The sequence below is a fragment of the Micromys minutus genome (assembly GCF_963924665.1).
Source record: "Micromys minutus genome assembly, chromosome: 11".
In the NCBI taxonomy this organism is placed as follows: domain Eukaryota; kingdom Metazoa; phylum Chordata; class Mammalia; order Rodentia; family Muridae; genus Micromys; species Micromys minutus.
Window position 1 is genome coordinate 341,358 of NC_137980.1, and position 18,987 is coordinate 360,344.

The window sequence follows — 18,987 nt, forward strand, 5'->3', positions numbered from 1 at the left end:
CAGCACTGGAGACTAGGCCATTGGACCTAGAGGAACAGAAAGAGGGTGGAAGATACAGAGACAGCTTATCTGCTTTCTTGGAAAAAATGGTCTGAGTTAGCCAGGGGCTCTTGCTAGATTTGGGAGCTGAGATAACAAAAAGGGAAGGGATGTAAGGAGGGGATTTGTGTGGTCCACAGGAGATGTAGGAAGTGGAAAGGAAGACTGCAGCTGTTTCTGTTGCAAAACTAATGATGAGACTAGTGAATTGGATTTGAAGGAAAGGAGACAGTGGTAAATGTCTTCAGTTGGCTTATAGTTTCTCTGGCTTGCTCAGCAGGTGTTTTCTCAATGAATAACTGCTAATGTTGGAGGCTGTAATAGTAGGATGAGTTGGGGAAAGGATAGTTTGAAAAGATCTTTCTTATCTATTGGGGATGGGATCAGAGAGGACAGAGAGTTGGCAGAAGGTTTTCTGCTACAGAACTGGGGATGAGACTGGGGATTGGATCTAGAGGAACACAGGAAAAGAGAGAATCTACAGATAACTTATGAGTTTTTCTGGCAGTAATGGTCTCATAATTTCCTTCCTATTAAGTAATATCTGTTGCCTTATGAATCTAGATGAAACCTAAATCAATCTAGAATAGCAATTTGTACATATTGCTCTTAATAATATTTTAAAAGTTTATCTGCATTATGTCCAGCCCAGTGTATGAATGTAAACCCATAGTTCAATAAGTCTTAGAGCAGTTGTTCTCAATCTACCTAATGCTTCAAACCTTTAATAAAATTCCTTATGTTTTGTGACCCCATCCATAAAATTATTTTTGTTGCTACTTTTTAACTGTAATTTCATTACGTTTTTTGAAACATAACGTTAATATTTGTGTTTTCTAATGGTCTTAGGCAATTTCTGTGAAAAAGTCATTAGACACCCCCAAAGGGGTTGAGAACCCCTGCCTTAGAGTAAACCACTGTGTCTAATCCCATTGTTACATTTTTACAGATATGAAAAATATATAACCCAGGTCATTATATCCATAAATTTATTCTATAAAAGTTACTATGAAATTCATTTGTGATTAAATACTGAAGACATGGATGTCTCCTCAGAGGCTCTCCCAGAATCATTTATACATAGATGAGGATGCTTGAAGCTAAACATCAGACTGAACACGGGAACACCAATGAAAGAGCTAGAGAAAGGACTGAAAGAGCTGAAGGGTTTGCACCCTCATGGGAAGAACAACATCATCAACTAGCCAAGGCACTGAGGTGGAGAACATGGTTGGGAGAGGGAGCACCTTCATGGAAGTTGAGGGGGGAAAAGGGAGGGAGTGGGGTGAGAGTATAACATTTGAAATGTAAATACAGAAAATATCCAATAAAATAGAAAAATATTGAAAAAAAATTAGGCTGGAGAGTGCAAGTGGGCAGGCACAGCCGGGGCCGGAGAGGGGGCGTTGCAAGGAGAATCTCAGTTGCTGGGAGGAGAATCCTCAGTTGCTGCCACATCCTCTCTCCATCACCATGGCTGCCTACAAACTGGTGCTAATAAGGCCTACCAAGATCTCCTGAAACCTGGAGAACCACTTCAGCAGCTAGTACTACACCGACCTGAGCCCGGTGAGGTGAAACACAGCTGGCAGCCTTTGCGAGATGCAGGATATGAGTTTGAAATCTGCTTCATCTGTGTGCAAAAGAATGCAAACCGGACCCTCTGGGCAGTCCTGGATGCCACTGACCAGATGTGGTTGGCAGGTGGTTAGGACTTGGCGCCTCAATGAGCAACACTATGGGGGTCTAACAGGTCTCAATAAAGCAGAAACTGCTGCTAAGCATGGTGAGGCACAGGTAAAGATCTGGAGACAATCTTACTATGTTCCGCCGCCTCCAATGGAGCCTGATCATTCCTTCTACAGCAACATCAGCAATGCAGGTATGCAGACCTTACTGAGGACTTTAGTGAGAGCCTGAAGAACACTATTGCCAGAGCACTACCCTTCTGGAATGAAGAAATTGTCCTTTAGATCAAGGAGGGTGATAGGGTCTTGATTGCTGCTCATGGCTACAGCCTTTGGGGCATCATCAAGCATCTGGGGGGGGGGGGTTAGAAGTTGCCATTATGGAACTGAATCTGCCAACGGGCATTCCCACCATCTATGAATTGGACAAAAACTTGAAGCCCATTAAGCCTATGCAGTTCCTGGGAAATGAGGAGACTGTGCGTAAAGCCATGGAAGGTATGGCTGCTAAGGGCAAAGTTAAGAAGTGAAGGCAAGGAGGCAGACTTCTACCCCAACATCCTCCCTGCCTGTTCCTGCCTTCTGCACCCTCCACAGCACCTGCCACACTGACTACATCTTTAGGATCTTAAGTTTAAGTTGTAGCTGCAGATGGGCACCTGTGGTTCCCAGTTTCATATTAGTATTTTATCCCCTGCACCCACTCTCTTCATAGACTCTAGTCAGAATAACACCTCTGGGAGTGCAGGTTCTTGTTTACATCCAGGGATGACTCCCTGTACCAGGAGAGTTGAGAGATAGTAATTATAGGTTTTCTAAGTTCTTTGTTTATTAAGGATCTGCATAGGAAGAAGTCAGTGAGGAACTGCGCTGTGGTATAACCAATGAGAAGCTGCAATCCAGTTTTGTTCCTGGAACCTGTTCTGTATTCTTCCTGCAGTTAGGTAACTGGGGGCATAGTCATTTCAGTGGATGAAAGTAACCTCATGGTGATTGAAAAGACTCTACTTTCTCTCTGACCCTAAACAAGATGCTGGCCCGAGAAGAGATCAATCTTGTCAAGTCTATGTGTTACATTTACAGACAGACACACACACACACACACACACACGCGCGCGCGCGCGCGCGCGCACACACAGCAACACACAAAATTAACTCTGAGGTTGCTAGCAGTGGTTGAAACAGTCCTATGTGGTCACAAGAAAATAAGCCATTCCTCATATCAAATGGGATAAACACGTTATACTTCTTGCTGTGTTTGGATCCCTTTGCCTTGTTTTGTAGAGGTAAAGTGCCCCTTGATCATGTCCATGTGTCTTTCACTGTCTAAATCATGTTCCAGCTACTTGACCCTACCGTGTGGGTTCCGAACTCATTTGGGCATAACAACTAAGTCTCTTTCCAGATCAGTATAATAAAGAAGTATTGTGCAAAAAAATAATTTTAGTTGATTCTAGTACATTGTTTGATTCAGATTTTGAGGAAAATTAAGTGGATAGGTATAGGAAGAGCATATGCATTAGTTTGGTAACTGTTGAACACTTTTGTCTTCAGCTTGTTTTGATACTTTTTTCCCTTGAATCTACCACCATGAAGCAAAATTGGAAATATATGTAATTGTTGGCATGATAATTAGAAAAAAATAAAGATGAAAGAGTTATCTTCAGAAATAGGTATCTTTGAACTCCAGTTAAACTAAAAAATAATGTATGTTTCACTTACATGTGAACTTTATGTCAACAAGTCTCCCCAAAGCTTCAGTAAATAGACTGATGACTTTAAGTATGATTAGACCTCATTACAGGAGAATACTTTCTCTTTGTTTCTTCTTCCGTTACTAAATAGGTAGCAGGTAATAGGGATACTATGCCTATGATTCATTCACCAGTATTGTATCTAAAAGCAATTTATGTGGCAGCTCACCCAGTGAGTGATTTCTAAACAGATGGTAAAGAGCATGAGCGTGATGGAATACACCCCCATAAGAACAAGTGTTTGTTCTCAATATCATCATGTAGCCCATACAGATCTAATTTCAGTCTAGGTTTTCAAAAACAGCTCAAAATACACAGAACATGATTATGCTTTATATAGTGGGAAGGTGCATGAAAAGCTAAAGTTCCTTGTCTCAGAAGTAAACCATGATGTGGCCTCTTTTTTTTTTTTCCAGTAAAGATTCAGCTGCAAAGACAATACTTTGCCTATTCTCAAATTATTTTAAATTAGAGAAAATATCTTGCATACTTAGAAAACTTGTTTACTTTACTCCATCTGGATAATTTCTCAGGTTGGTGACTTTAAGACTTGGTTAAAAGTTGACACAATAGACCCCTATGTATTATACCCTTGCAGAAAAGAGAATATACTGTCAAATAACTATCAAGATGGCATGCAAATAACACACATGTATTCTCCTATAAATAAGATTTCCAATGGATACTATTACTAATTTGTTGATGGCATATATTCTTCTGGAAAATAACTCTTTATAGGAACACTCTGAATATTGTAAGACATAATTTGTCAAAGAGGTATTTTACATTTACAGAAAATTTCCAAGGAATATGTGCTTAATAGTCTCAAAAATATAGATTATCAAAAATATGTTTTAAATTAAAATATAAAATTCATTGTAATTTTAAATCAGTGAGTATTTTATTTAACTTGTTTTAGCTAACTTTATTTCAGAATTTGTCAGTATTTCCTTGATACAATCTAAAAATCATATACCCACCTACCTTAAAAATTCCAAATTTCTAGAGGCAAAATTAAGTAAAAGTAAGAAACCACACTACATAAGTGAATACATAGCAGGAAGAGGACATGCTATCTTAGAAATGATGAAATAAATTATCTACATTGGACAAACACATAAAATCTAGAAATTATCAAATTGTGGATAAAATAGTATTGGTGTACAATATGTAATACTATGCACTATACTATGGTATTAACCAAACTATCAAAGAAACAATCAGATAATGATGTCAGTAAAATAATAGACTGAAAAAGGAAAAAAAACAGAAAAAAGCAGGCTTCTGGCATTCAAATTATGTGCATACATGAAACATTTTAACTTTAATACATTGCATAGTGCTATGTGTCAACTGGGGTTTAAAATAGACTAATGTAAAAACAACTAATTTAGACTAACTTTAAACTAGTCAATGTGCCAATTTATCTCACAAATTTCAACTGACTTAATAGTACAACCATTTAATTACTCATAAATTGCTATAGGTGTTACATGGCAATAAAAGAGCTGGGAGCAGATGGGAACTGGAAGGTTTCAGTCTTAGGCAGCCCTGTGATTTCTGTGCTTGTGCACTCCTGGTGGCTATCTCTTTAATCAGTCAGTGGAAAGAAAGTGGGGTCTCACTTGTGGGCTTAGGAGTAAGAGAACTTCTTGGAGATCAGATCTCTGCTGGCAGGTTTTGGGTCCCAATGGCAGTGGGTTGGCCCCAGCTATGGGTGCTAATGGAGATTGGAAGTGCAAATACTTTTTCTCAAAAGCTACACTTCTTGATGTGTTGTGAAAGCCACAGAAAGCTTTCTGATAGTCATGCTTTATATTCATTTCATCTTAATATTCTAATACAATTCATTTTAAATAAATTAATCAATGTGCAAGCAATCCTACAAGTGTTATAGAAGCATCTAATTTAACATAAACCAATATCATCACACAGGGATGGGAAAGAGGAACAAACCTGAGTAGATTTATAATATTTCACATCAATTCCAAGAACAAGATGAACTGTGCAGTTACCCTGGCTAGTGAGTCAGGTTTTGCAGTAATACACGCTATACATTTATTACTTCATTGTATGTATTCTGTGACTGAGAAAACAAGAAAGTAATTTCTAACTAATGAGATCCAGATGTTCTTGTTGGAGGAAAGAAATACAGAAACAGAAAGGCAGGAGACTAAAATGGATTCTGTAAGATTGGATTAAAATTGAAGGTAAGAGTTACAAACTTATAGACAGATTGTAGGTAGATAGATACACACACACACACAGAGAGAGAGAGAGAGAGAGAGAGAGAGAGAGAGAGAGAGAGAGAGAGAGAGAGAGAGAGAGATGGGCAGATATAGAAACAGGCACAGATTTGTGGATGTGTAAATGTATTCATTTATGCTTTCCCTGGCTCTGCTCTCTAAGAAGTAAAAAAAGGGGGGAAATACAACAATCATGAATGACTTAGTAATGAATGTTAAAAAATTAAATATGATTCACAATTTTAAAAGGTAACAAAATAAGGTTAAAAGAAAATGTTCTACATTGGATAAAAACTCATTGATAATTGACAACTCTGATTATATTCCATGATAAAAAAGTAAAAGTTTACCTTCACAGATATGTTTCCTGACATCAACATTTCTGCTTTATATCACATTGAAATTTTAGCTAAAAAAAAATCACAAAAGAAAAGAAATAGAAAAGGGAGGGTAAAAATTAAAAAGAAAATTAACCAAAATTAACATTACTTTTATACATATAATCTACATTTTACATGGCCAAAGTATCTTTATTTATAAGAATTACAAAGAGAAGGCTCAGAAATGAAGTGTAATTGCTACTATCTTAGATTCAAATTCCAGAAAACCACATGGAAGCTCAAAAACGATCTGTGATTCCAATAACAAATGATACGACACACCCTCTGTGGTCACCAGACATGTAATTGAGACAAGGACATACATGCCCAGAAATAACCATGTGTACAAAATAAAAATAAAATTTAAAAAGAGATTTATGAAGATAGCTCAGCAAATTTCAGGATAAAAATATTGAATATATAAAAATCAATTTTATTTAAAAATGACAGCATGGACTGGAGAGATAGCTCAGACATTAAGAGGACTGCTCTTCTAGAGGTCCTGAGTTCAATTCTGATCAACCACTTGGTGGCTGACAACCATTTATAATGAGGACTGGTGCCTGCTTCTGGTGCTCAGGCATATATGCAAGCAGAATACTGTGCAAAACAAATAAATAAGTAAATATGTTTTTTAAAATGACAGAGCATAAGAAGTATAACTTAAGATCAAGACATTTATTACATTAGAAAAAGCACTGCAGTTCTAAAAACAAACTGCCAGATATAGACATGCTAGACATCTCCAGAGAAAAGTAGAGGATATTCTGAGGACAAAAACAAACAAACAACCTGACAATACCTCCAAACAAACAACAACAGCAAAACCTGATGATACATACAATAGGCATCAATTAGAAGAGTAAACTTTATGGTTATGTTTCTCCATATTGAGCTTAGATACAATACAAACCTTACCAAAATCCTGGTGGGATTTCTATTCCTGGGTGAACATCTGTTTCTGGGATTTAAATAAAACAGTAAACAGGATGGGCTATAGTACTTATGGAAAAGATGTAGGGAGCATTTACTGAGTTGGATATCAATATTAACATGATCTGTAGCTGAAAATGTATGTTACCCACTGGCCTTTAAAATAATGGTCTAGTGTTCACAATATATATTATACTGTCTGCTAAAGCTTATTCACTTTTTTGGGAATAGACCATTTTATTGTCATCTGTTTTATAATAAAATGGTATATAAGAATAAGATTTTAAAGTTTTTTTCTTAACTTTCTAAACAAAAATTCATTCATGAGTCTAAATCTGGAATTGCATGTTGCTCTAAGTTTACTTGGCTTCTTATGGTAGTTTGGTTAAATATTTCTTGGTCAGATTGGTGTTGGTTGAGAAACCTACCTTCATGTTCAGGAGTCAGATGTGAAAAAAAATTAGGCTCTGGATTAAAATATATTTTTTATATTTATACTTGAGCTTAGCCCTATAATTCAATTATATAATTACTGATTTTAGGAAGCCTTTTACAAATTCATCAGAAAGAGAAAATGATTTCATTTTTGGCTGAACTAAAGAGTTCCCAAGTAATATAGGCAGGGTACTAATACCCCCAAAATAATTTGTACATAATTTTATATTTAAAAAGAGATGTTTATCAAAAGCCCAAATATTTGAGATGGATCTTACCCAAAAGCCTTGGTCCTCCACGTTGGCCTTCATGGTACCTGAAAATGCTATGTAAGCTGAGAAAGGAGAGAAGCAATTAACCAGCTCTACTGAACTGCAACACCTATAAAGCATGACAATGACAAGCATAGCATGCTGTTCATAGAAGTGCAATAAATGTCCCTCAGCTGGTGGTGGTAACCAACATCTATCTTATCGACTTAAGTCTAACTCCGTAGGAAGAAAATCATGTTGCATACACTAAAACCTAGAAAAGAATCAGAAGACTACCACTATGCTAGACCAGCATAATTACTTTATATAATAAATCCTTACTATATTCCAAATCTTGTTTTTATATCCACAGAGCAATATAGCTGTCATTCCTTATCAAAGTAGCCTCACTTTAGCAAATGGAAATCACAACCATAAAGCCCAACTAGACAATGCAGGAATCATTGGAACAAGGGGTCCTAGCCACAAAAGATACACCACATCTACAATGTATCCCTCATCTATGATTTAGGGACTGTCAAAAGGAAGTCCAGAAGATTGTAAGAACCAGAATATCAGGAAGTCTTCTGTGAACAATCTTTCTTAGAAATTGTTGCACAAACAAGTTCAGAATGATAGAAATCTCAAAGGCTGTATTAACATGGAAGGGTGAAATGTTGTGAGGTCCCACAGACCAATAAAGAACTAATGGCTGCTATGAGAAGAATTGGCTTCTCCTAGTGATGATTCCCCTTATTGGATGTTCAATGCAGACTGGTCATTTTTGAAACCATATACATACAAATAAAAAAAACACTTAGAGGGCTGTATTTATATATTTGCATATGTATATGTATGTTTTATGGTACAATAGTAATAAAAATAGTCCATCAACTTGAGAATTGGGAGAAGTGTTTGGAGAAGATTATCTGAGAAGGGCTGTAGGAAGGAAAGTAATGTGATTATTTTAATTAATATATATATATATATATATATATATATATATATATATATATATAAAAGAAATAGCTAGCATGGTGGTATATAACTTTCATTCTAAAAATCAAGGGGCTGAGGCATCTCTGTGAATTCAAAGCCTACTTGGTCTATATAGTAAGTTCCTGGTCATCCAATAATACAGAGATAATCCTGTCTCAAAAAACAAAAACAAAGAAACATACTGAGACACCCTTGTTCTTACCTATAAACATCTTTTTTTTCTTATTCATAAGTTGTTAAGAATATGTTCACATCTACGTTGAACACTGTGCTCATTAGTTTCTGTCAACTTGATACAAATTTGGAGGAAATCTGAGAAGAGGAAACTTAAATTGAAGAATTGGCTACATTAGATTGGTCTGTGGACATGTGTGTAGGATGTTTTCATGATTAGTGTTTGATGTGGGAGGATCCATTCAATTATGGGCCATGCACCCTTTGGCTTGGTTATATGAGAAAACAGGTTGAACAAGACATTGAGAACAGGCCAGAAGCAGTGTTCCTCCAGGTTCTCTGCTTGAGTTTGTCTCTAGGTTTCCTGCTTTGGAAGCCTTTCTCTTCCTGTTGGAATGGGGAAGGAAGATCACAAAAATGTATGGAGCAAAGGGATATTAATACTGGGATTTTGTTTTCTATGCCTTGTTCATCCATATAAGAGCAGTGGAGGGACTTGAGAATGGCTCAGTGGTTAAGAGTACTGAGTGCTCTTCCAAAGGCCCCGAGTTCAAGTCCCAGATATCAAATGGTGGCTCACAGCCATCTGTAAAGGGATCTGCTGCCCACTTCTGGTGTGTCTGAAGATAGCTACAGTGTACTCATATACCTAAAATTTAAAAAAAATATATTCTTTAAAAAAAAAGAAAAGAGCAGTGGAGCCATTTGGAGAGCCCTTTACCACAAACTAATTAATATGCATTCTAACAGGTTGAAGCTGAGAAACACCCATTCTTCCAGAGTGAAAGATGCTAGAAATTAACATGTTTTGTTTAGGATAAGAGCAGTAAAATCAAGCTTAGACTTGTCCATGGGGCTAGAAAAACAGAAAGGACCTATAGTTTTCCTACAACATCATCTCGCAGGTAACAATGTGCTCCAGAAGGTACTTTGGAAATTTGAAATGCTGCACAAAGATGACCATTTCTAAATTGGGAAGTAAGCAATTCATAGGGTTTGACTTTACTGAAAAGGACATGAGATTTTATGGAACTTTTTTAAACCTCTCCTTTTTTATTATGTATCACCCATGTATGAAAAATAAAGTTGAGCTCCAGGTCACCAATAACCTAGAGAAAAACTGCATTTCCATACAGCCAAGTTCCCTCATTTATATGCCTACTTACAGCACCATACCATCTGCTCCAGAAATGGAATATTCATGACCACTGCAGATAGATAAAGTGTTGAGAACCGGTAGTATCAGAATTTCAGAATGAGAGTCATCATTAGGAACAATTTTTAATAAAGGATAACAAAAATGAAAGTCAAACTTTATTTATTTATTTATTTATTTACTTATTTATTTATATTTCTACTTTATATGTATGAGTTTGCTATTATCTGAATGTGGGTGCTGGGGATTGAACTCAGATCTGCCAGAGGAGCAGTCAGCACTCTTAATCATTGAGCCATCTCTCTAGCCCAAAAGTCAAATTTAAATAAAAGATAAATATTTATCAATTGCACATTGTGCAGCACTAAATTAAGTGTCTTAACTGATATTGAATGAAATCCTCATAATAACTCAATGAGGTAGAAACTTCAAATATATCATTTCATAGCAAAATATCCTTACATATAGAGAAATGTACTGTGTAATTAGATAAAACTTCACTCTACAGTTGAAATTATAATTGAAAGCTTGTACAGAATTTCTGTAGTATTATTGCCAAGATACTTTATGTGAGGTACTCAAGCACAAATACTGAAAAACCAATAGTATGTTGGAGATTGATTCTAATGCTTTCAATTAACCTAGCACCCCAAATCAGGAATCTGTGTGTCCAGATGCTGAAGGTCCTTGTCCCAAGTTGGTTTATGATCAATCAATAAAGGGCCAAGGAGCAGGTACGCTAAGGTGAGACCTTTGGATTTGCATGGTATAAGAACTGGAAGGGAAGACAGGAAGGAGAGATTTCCATGTTTGGGAAGAAGAAAGACCAGGCCTAAAGGCCTGTTGACATGTGAGAATTAGGGAAAGTATAGGTGTGGGGGAATAATGAGTATATAGAGTTGGGTTATGATGGCATTTTCGTAAGTATGCAACTAATTAAAGAGGAATTATTTATTTTTCTTTTTTTTCTTTTATTGTACATATTTAAATTTACATTTCAAATGTTATCCCCTTTCCAGGTTTCTCCTCCAGAACCCTCTATCCTCTATCCCATCAATGTCCCACCTCCACTTCCACGAGGATGCTCCCCCACCCACCCACTCACTCCCACCTCTTCACCCTGGCATTCCCCTACACTAGGGCATTGAGAATTCACAGGACCAAGGGCCTTAAAGAGGAATTACTAAAAGAAAAAGCTATTATCTCAAATCTTTTGTCTCATACAGAAATCATGAATATGGTAAATATTTTCATATTTTTTTACCCTAGAATAAATACAAAGTTGAGGATAATGTGAGGTTATTCAGACCTAAGAATACTTTTAACTATAAACATGAAAGTTCTTTATGCAACCATAATGCTTTTATATTTTATTGTCTCCCTTCTCCACCACATTACAATTCACATAAACAAACAACTGTTGGATACCACTTTCAATTTTAAAGCAATGCTTTGGACTTGAACTTGCCTTTCTAATTGTAATTTTACAATTCTTCTGTCTCTATCTGCATGTTTTCAAGCAACTCTTCTTACTTCTTACTGACTGTTTTTAGATCCCAGTTTTTGATTGTGTCATGAAAATATCCCTAACCTGCACTCTATTAAACTCTAGTGTTGAATACATGTGTCCTCCCTCAGATCAGAGCCTCCTTTTGTTCTGTGATATCAGGCACTTATCAGCTATCTCATCTTCTGGCAGTTGAACTGTGTGTTTCCAACTCCTTTTGCCTGGTTGGGTCTGGAATTGTTAGCCAAACAAAAGAAGCCTGGAAAGAACTGTTCAGCGGCTGCTTCTTGTTTGCTCTGTTTGCTGTGGGTAAAAAGGAGGGGCAAGGCCTCATTCTGCTTATGTCTATTTGAACAGGAGAGAGGGGAGGCTGTTTGTGTCTCTCTTGTGCCACAGCAGCACTCACTTGGAACTGCTTTCTGGATCCATCTGTGGTAAAATCTAAAAATGTGCTTCGCACAATTACACAAGCAAACACAATGTCCCAAGACAAATATGCCCTATTAGTAGCCAGGCCAGAATTGAAGTAAAAGCAGGTGTTTCTTATATTGAATCTGATTGCCTACATGTGTGACTACTCTGAATTATTTCCTAATGACTCTGAGGAGTGATCTCCAGCAGAGAAAGAGAGACAGAAAAAAAGAATCTCAGCAGTTCTGAGGGCTCTCTGATCTCAGCGGAATTAAAACTTAAAAGTATTATAATTAACTTATATTTTTTAGATACATCATGACCCATTTTTCCTAAGCCAGGAAATTTTAAGTTCTATCTCTGAATTCTATTTACTCTTCATTTTATTCCTGTTATCCCTGAAGGATCATGGGCTTTTTAAGCCCAGAATTTAAATACGATAGAGATGTTGTTTGACTGGATACCACACCATCAATATGTAAAGTATTCCTGAATGGTAAAGCTCATTACAGTGTACAATGATAAGAGGAATGAATTACATAAAAGGAAATGTGATCTTAAGAGCAAGGGAACATTCTGTCTTGTTTGGGTTTTGAAGCTGAACTATATTAACCAGCTCTAGAAAGCAGCTCATTTCTACCAAGTAGAAATCTCTGATGATCTTGTTTCTTTCTCAACATCAGGATTTGACATAGAAACGCGAAAGGGACAGCATACAAAGCCAGAGTAGTCTTCAGTTATAGAGGATACAGAACACAGCAGCATTGGACTTATTCTTAGCATCATAAAGCACCAAAGACCAATAGGTGGAAAAAACAGATAAATTACTCTATTTTCAAACACACTCAAGGGTACTAAAATGAAATTGGTCCAGCCATATTTTTTAAAAAGCAGTATATTATAACTACTAAAAACTATATAGCCCCATAATATAAGCATTACTATTAAGGTAAGATCTGAGTGGATAAACTAAAGACAATAGGAAAAAGGTTATTCTAACAGGGATAAGTCTAGATGTTCACATGATGTCATTAAGAGTTTATCCCTAGCAGAAGAGGAGCAACAAAAATGAACTCAATGCTATTTTATAGACTTTTTGTCTCATATTCCTTTGTTTGGACTTATTTTGTATTACTGTAATTTTACTTGTGTACTATGGCTTCTAATTTTGACTTTTATGGGTTTTGTGTGTGTGTTTCTTGAGCTTTTTTTCTATTGTTTGTTAATTTTTATTCTGGTTGGTTTGAGGTATTTGTTTTTTAACCTGCTTGTTTTCTAAAGAACTAGAGAAAGACTTGTTCTGGAATCAGTAGGTGGAGAGGTGGGGAAAAGCTGAGGTTGGTGGTAGATGGGAAACCATGATAAAATATACTGTATGATAAATCCATTTTATATATATTTATAAGTAATGATTACATATATTTATATACTCATATATATGAGATTTCAAAACAAATGTTCTCAAGTATGGCATGAGAACCTGGTTGTTTGAGTTTCATTTATTTATGTGGGGGATCTATACATGTGTATACTACAGATGTAAAGTTCTTCCAGGAGACCAGTAGACTATGTCAGAATTCCTGAAGTTGGAAAGTGAGGCCATTGTAAGCCAACCAACTTAAGTACTATGTCATATTAATCCTTCCACAATACATCCCCACCCACTCCTCTTCTGTTTTTCTTCAAAAAGGGCAGGCTTCACAAGGAAAACAATAAATCAAAGAAAATAATGTGGGAAAACTGATTAATTGAAGGTCAAACCTAGATGATAACTTAGGAGAAGATAGAAGTCTATATGTTATGGCAGATATCAGGGGTTGAAATTGAGTTGTCAGGAAATACACCTACTATATACATACATAAATATATATATGAATTAGACTCTTTTAAATTCGTTTCCTTTAAAAAGTACAACCTGAGAACATTATTCTAGCATTTTTATACCTGTTGTATAGGAATAGTGTCTCACTGTCTCATAGTTTCATTCTCTTGTTGGCTTATTTTTCTTCTATATCTCACTATTTTTTATATATCAATATAAGAATGGTTCACCTATGCTTCATACTCATAAATCACCATGCATTCATTTCTTTCTCTAAGCCTTAACACACACACACACACACACACACACACACACACACACACACACACACACACATACACACACACACACACACACACACATACACACTCAGTATAGCTCAACAGTTGGCTTCTTCATCATTGATAATGTTAGAGTGTTTAGTGTGGTTCTGGATGCTAATAATAATAAAAAAACAACAATAATAGCACAAATTCAACTCTCTTGGCACTTAAACCAAGTAAACGTTATAGACAATCAGTGAATTTAAAAAAATTAATTAACAGCGTGGAAAAATGCCAAGTGAGCTGAAAAACATAAAGCAGAATGCAGAGCTGAGAAGTATGGATGAACATCAGATTCCTAGGCTTTGCTGATAGACTGACAGCAGAGCAGATGCATTAGGGGAGCAGGGAACAAGGCATGTGGATATCAGGAAGACCAACTGTGCTAACTGAAGAAGAAAAAAAACAAAACAGAAAAAGCCTTGGGGGAGTTTGTGGAATACTGAAGCAGATCATAGCAGTTGGAGCAATTCAATGGGTGAGTTGCAACAGTAAGAAATGATAAAATACCACTGAGAACCATGAAATTTTATTAGAAGTTTTCAAGTAGGGAGGTGACACGATTTGACACATTTCTAAAGTGTATCATACTGGCTGCTGCTTTGAGGACAGACTAGAGCAGGTGGTCAAGGAGCAAATAAAAGGAGACTGACAGATGTTGTTTTAGTTTTTCAAATACTATTTATGTTGACTTAAGCTAGAGAAGCATTAATGATCAGAAAACAAAGAGTAATGAGGAATTTGTGAGACCTAAGATAACATCCACCATCTGTGAGGATTAATTTGGTGTGAGGAGTGATGGAGAAGGTCAGATGAAGAAGAACATTGTCATGCTGTAGAGATATCTTCCTAAAAACCATTTAAATCCCTAATGGGACAGAAACTGGAGAACTACAAGAAAAATGTTTATATTACTTATGGTTTTATCACTAGTTAGTGGCATATGGCACATATTACAGCTTTATAGGCAAAGGGATGAGTAAAATAAACTGGGTACATTAAAAACAAAACCTGTAACCCTATGGATTTGGAATATAAACCTTAAAACACTGGCCTTGACTTTGACTTTCTTGAGGAAATTAAGCCAAATGAAGGTATGTTTAACTTTAAAAGCAATAGTTCTTAAAAAATTATTTAAATCTGGAACTCCCATAAATTTAAGTTTCTAGCATCTATAGTCTTCAAGAAGTATGCCAGTGGAAACTAAGTCCAACCCCACTGTCTTTAGGGAGTACATTGCTTCTCTTCTGGGTCATCAGGTTCCTCATTATCCCTTGTTCACCAAATGAAGGAAAGTTCTTCTCTCTCTCTCTCTCTCTCTCTCTCTCTCTCTCTCTCTCTCTCTCTCTCTCTCTCTTATATTTTCCAGTTTTGGACCCAGGAGTTAGGAGTTAGGGAGTTGTCAGCAATGACAGCTCCATCTCCTAAGTGCCAGCTTGCTCTATCCTCCTCTGACCTAGCTTTTCCCAGCTGCCGAACTCAGTATTGTAATTCTTTCTTGTATTTCACTAGCATATCCTGGTGCCATGCTTTGTTAGACACTACAAGTGTAATGGTATCTCACTTAGCTTAGGGATTTGCCAGCACAGATCTTCAATTATAAAAAGAAGACACAAGAATTAAGAAAAAAAACTACCATAGTTTTATGTCATGACAAATTCCATCGAGAATGAACTATGTGCCAAGAGGTTCACATGCATGGGAAATGCAACCTAAATAAATTGATCCAAAGAGACATCAGTGAGCTATTTCAGCTGGATGAGCAGCATACAAAAAGAGTTCTGAAAGGATCTGGATGACAAGGGTATTCCAGCAATGGTGAAAGGAGGCTAATCTTACTGGGGGATTCTCCGTCTGGAGCAGAGAGTATGAGATGATTAGAATGCAGGAGAGCAAGAGACAAAGCCTGCAGAACATTGAGTGTTCTCTGAAGTGCTTCTGTTTTCTTTTCAGTGCTTTGTGAAGCCCACCTGGCATGTGACAGGCCCTTCACAATCACCAAAACTCACCATCAAAAAAAAAAAAAAAAAAAAAAAAAAAAAAAAAGGATTGGAAATCCTTCCATGTTAAACTGAACTAACAAGTGGAAAATAATATGTCACCTTTAGAGAAGGTAGATATTTATGTTTATAAGACTCAAACAATCAAGTTTGCTATGACAAAATGAACATGTTGGCAGAATTATGAAGATTGGATTGTAATCTCCACTACCACTCAGTTGTGCAAGAAATCAAATCTTTCAGAGAAATAGTTCCTAAGTTAGGAAGAAACTGGGCAGAGAAGAGAACACAAACTGAAGGGTGAATGTTATGTTTAAATAAATTGGAATGTATATAGTATTTTAGCCTCTCCCTTACTCACAGGTCACAGATCTAAAAATACTGACCCTGATATAAAAAAAATGGTTATCCATAGCTGACAGGAACCTGAAAAAGCCCCTGAATTAAGCTCAGACACATAAATCACTTTACCACAGAGCTCTCTACGGCCTCTCTAGAGCACCTAATTAAAAAAAAAAAAAAAAAAAAAAAAAAAAAAAAAACTTGTAAAAATCAGGCTTTAAAAAGAGAAACATCAAAATTAACAGTAAGAGTTTGAAAAGTTGACCACCCTGAGGTCATTTTGGTACCAGTGAAGTCACTTCATAAACGTCATGATGGTGCCTGTGGGATCAGCAATCCCACCTGCTTTGTTAATTTTCACAGTGACAACCAGATATATGGAAGTACTGCTGAGTCACAGTGTAGACTAGAGACTGTTTTATAAGTTAAGGAAGAGTGAAAAATCCAATGGAAGTATTTCTTTATGGGATGATTTTAAGGAGCTTAGATAGTAATGTTTAATATTTTTTAGTCAGCAAGTGAGTAAGGATTGCTTATCACAAATTCCTGTAGCAGGAAAAAAACCCCATCCTCAAGGAACTATTCATCTTAGGAGTGTCCACATGTGAGAGGTATGGGAAGGTAGCTAATGGCATAAAATCACCAAATTTTGAATCTGGTACATTTACTTTGTGTGGAGTGTATATTCTCTGACAAGATAGAGCCTTAATTGCCTGCCTGCACAGTAAGGGAAAGGTTATATAAGAGGAAAAACCTTCTCAAATGCTGTAATGAAGTCATTGATGTATTACATGCTTATCCTGGTTTAGTCTCCTAAAATGAGACTCTTAATCACTGGAATCATGCCAACATTTATTATCCTTGTCTTGTTGTAAATAAATTTGGTTTCAAAGGTTATTTATAGTTTGCCTGAGATGGAAATTACTTATTGGTCACTATGTTTGTGATAACATTTAATTATTGAAAATAAGGCTTATATCAATATTTTTTAGTTCACAATTACTTTTCTAGAAAATACTATTTTTATTCTGTTATTTCTTCAGAGATGGCAAAGATAGACATTCCTTGATACTGATCTTGGCTTGATCATTTTCTAATAGAAGTACAGAGTGAATTGCCCAAGACACACCTGCTCCTTGGAGTTGGTATTTCAAATCACTCATCTTCAGGGTTGGCTTTCTTGTTGTGGCTTATACTATTACTGTACTATTGACATATGGCTTTATTATTCTTTTAAATTTTATTTATTTTAATTGACTTTTTTAACCCTAAATCAGTTCAAAAATAAAATTTATATCACTAACCCAAGTGAAAAATTAGCATCAATTGTCATAAATAGAAGAAACCAATTAAGTAAATGCTTTGCTGCTTTCCAACATGGCTTTGAGCCAAATGCATGCTTTGTTTTTATTGGCAAAGAGATTAGCAGCAATTTTAAAAGCATCCTAGCTCCAGTGATTCTTGCTGATGGTCATTGAAAGGATACTAAAGTCACTACATCTGTTTTATGGCTCAGTTTTAATTAAGGGTCAATGGACCACCTAAAATAACTTTAATTGCTATCTTCAGAATAGGTAAGAAATGCAGTAATTTTGAAAGAATAATAATTCACAAATAGTAAGGATTATGTCACAGTGAGATGGCTGAACTGAAATATACAGTCATTCTGCTAAAACTATTGTCAGTCAATACCAGTACATCTTTTTAAAGGGTTATTCACTCTGGAATTAGGGTCCAATCTAGTCTAAGAACTCATCTCAGATCTCAGACAGAGGCTTTAGTTTCCTTGTCTCTTATATGGGTCTGATAATACCTCTCTCATATGACTGTTATCAATATTTATAAAGCAACATAATGATATGTCTGCCATATACTAGGGGCTTAGTAATTAGGTGTTATTTTTTAGGGCAATTATACAGATGGCTGACTTAGTGTTAGCCATAAGGTCATGTCTTATATTACTATTGGAACAAACAAAACATACTTAGAAAACTAAAGAAAGCCAAAATCATTTCTATGAATTTATATTGAAGGGAAATTTGAGAATTCATATCAAACCCTTTGCTGCTTTGTGCTAGCCACTGCCAAAATGGCACATTTTTATTTGTTTAGTTCTTTGTGGTTGAAGTCATATGGACAATTTACTAAATTATATTTTCTGTTTTGTAGTGACAGCTTGGATGGCTCCAGTGTGTGGAAAGATTCACTGCTTCAGCATTTCTCCTATTAAGATCACAAGCAATTAGCTAAGTCTAAGGACTTGAAAGAGTCTGAATCCTAGCCAAACACACTTTGGAATAATTATCACATGCAGGTTCAGCTAAGCATGGCCACTGAAAGTAACTCAGCCTCTCATCATCCATAGAAATACCTCCTGTGGCTATCTGACAGTTACTGTGATATGCCCACAACTGACATTTTATATTTTATATTGTAACACGCTTGATTTCACAAAAAATTGTATTTCTTGAAATATACCTTTATTTCTTTATATTCTTTTCTACAAGTATTATATTAAATGTCACTA

General features: G+C 36.0%; 1 pseudogene across 1 annotated transcript; it reads left to right on the forward strand.

Annotated features, from left to right (window-relative positions):
• Positions 1–1,512: 1,512 nt before the first annotated feature.
• LOC308427562 (phosphoglycerate mutase 1-like) lies at positions 1,513–2,257 on the forward strand (annotated as a pseudogene). Its single transcript has one exon. The product of its transcript is annotated as a phosphoglycerate mutase 1-like (transcript).
• The last annotated feature ends 16,730 nt before the right edge of the window (positions 2,258–18,987 follow it).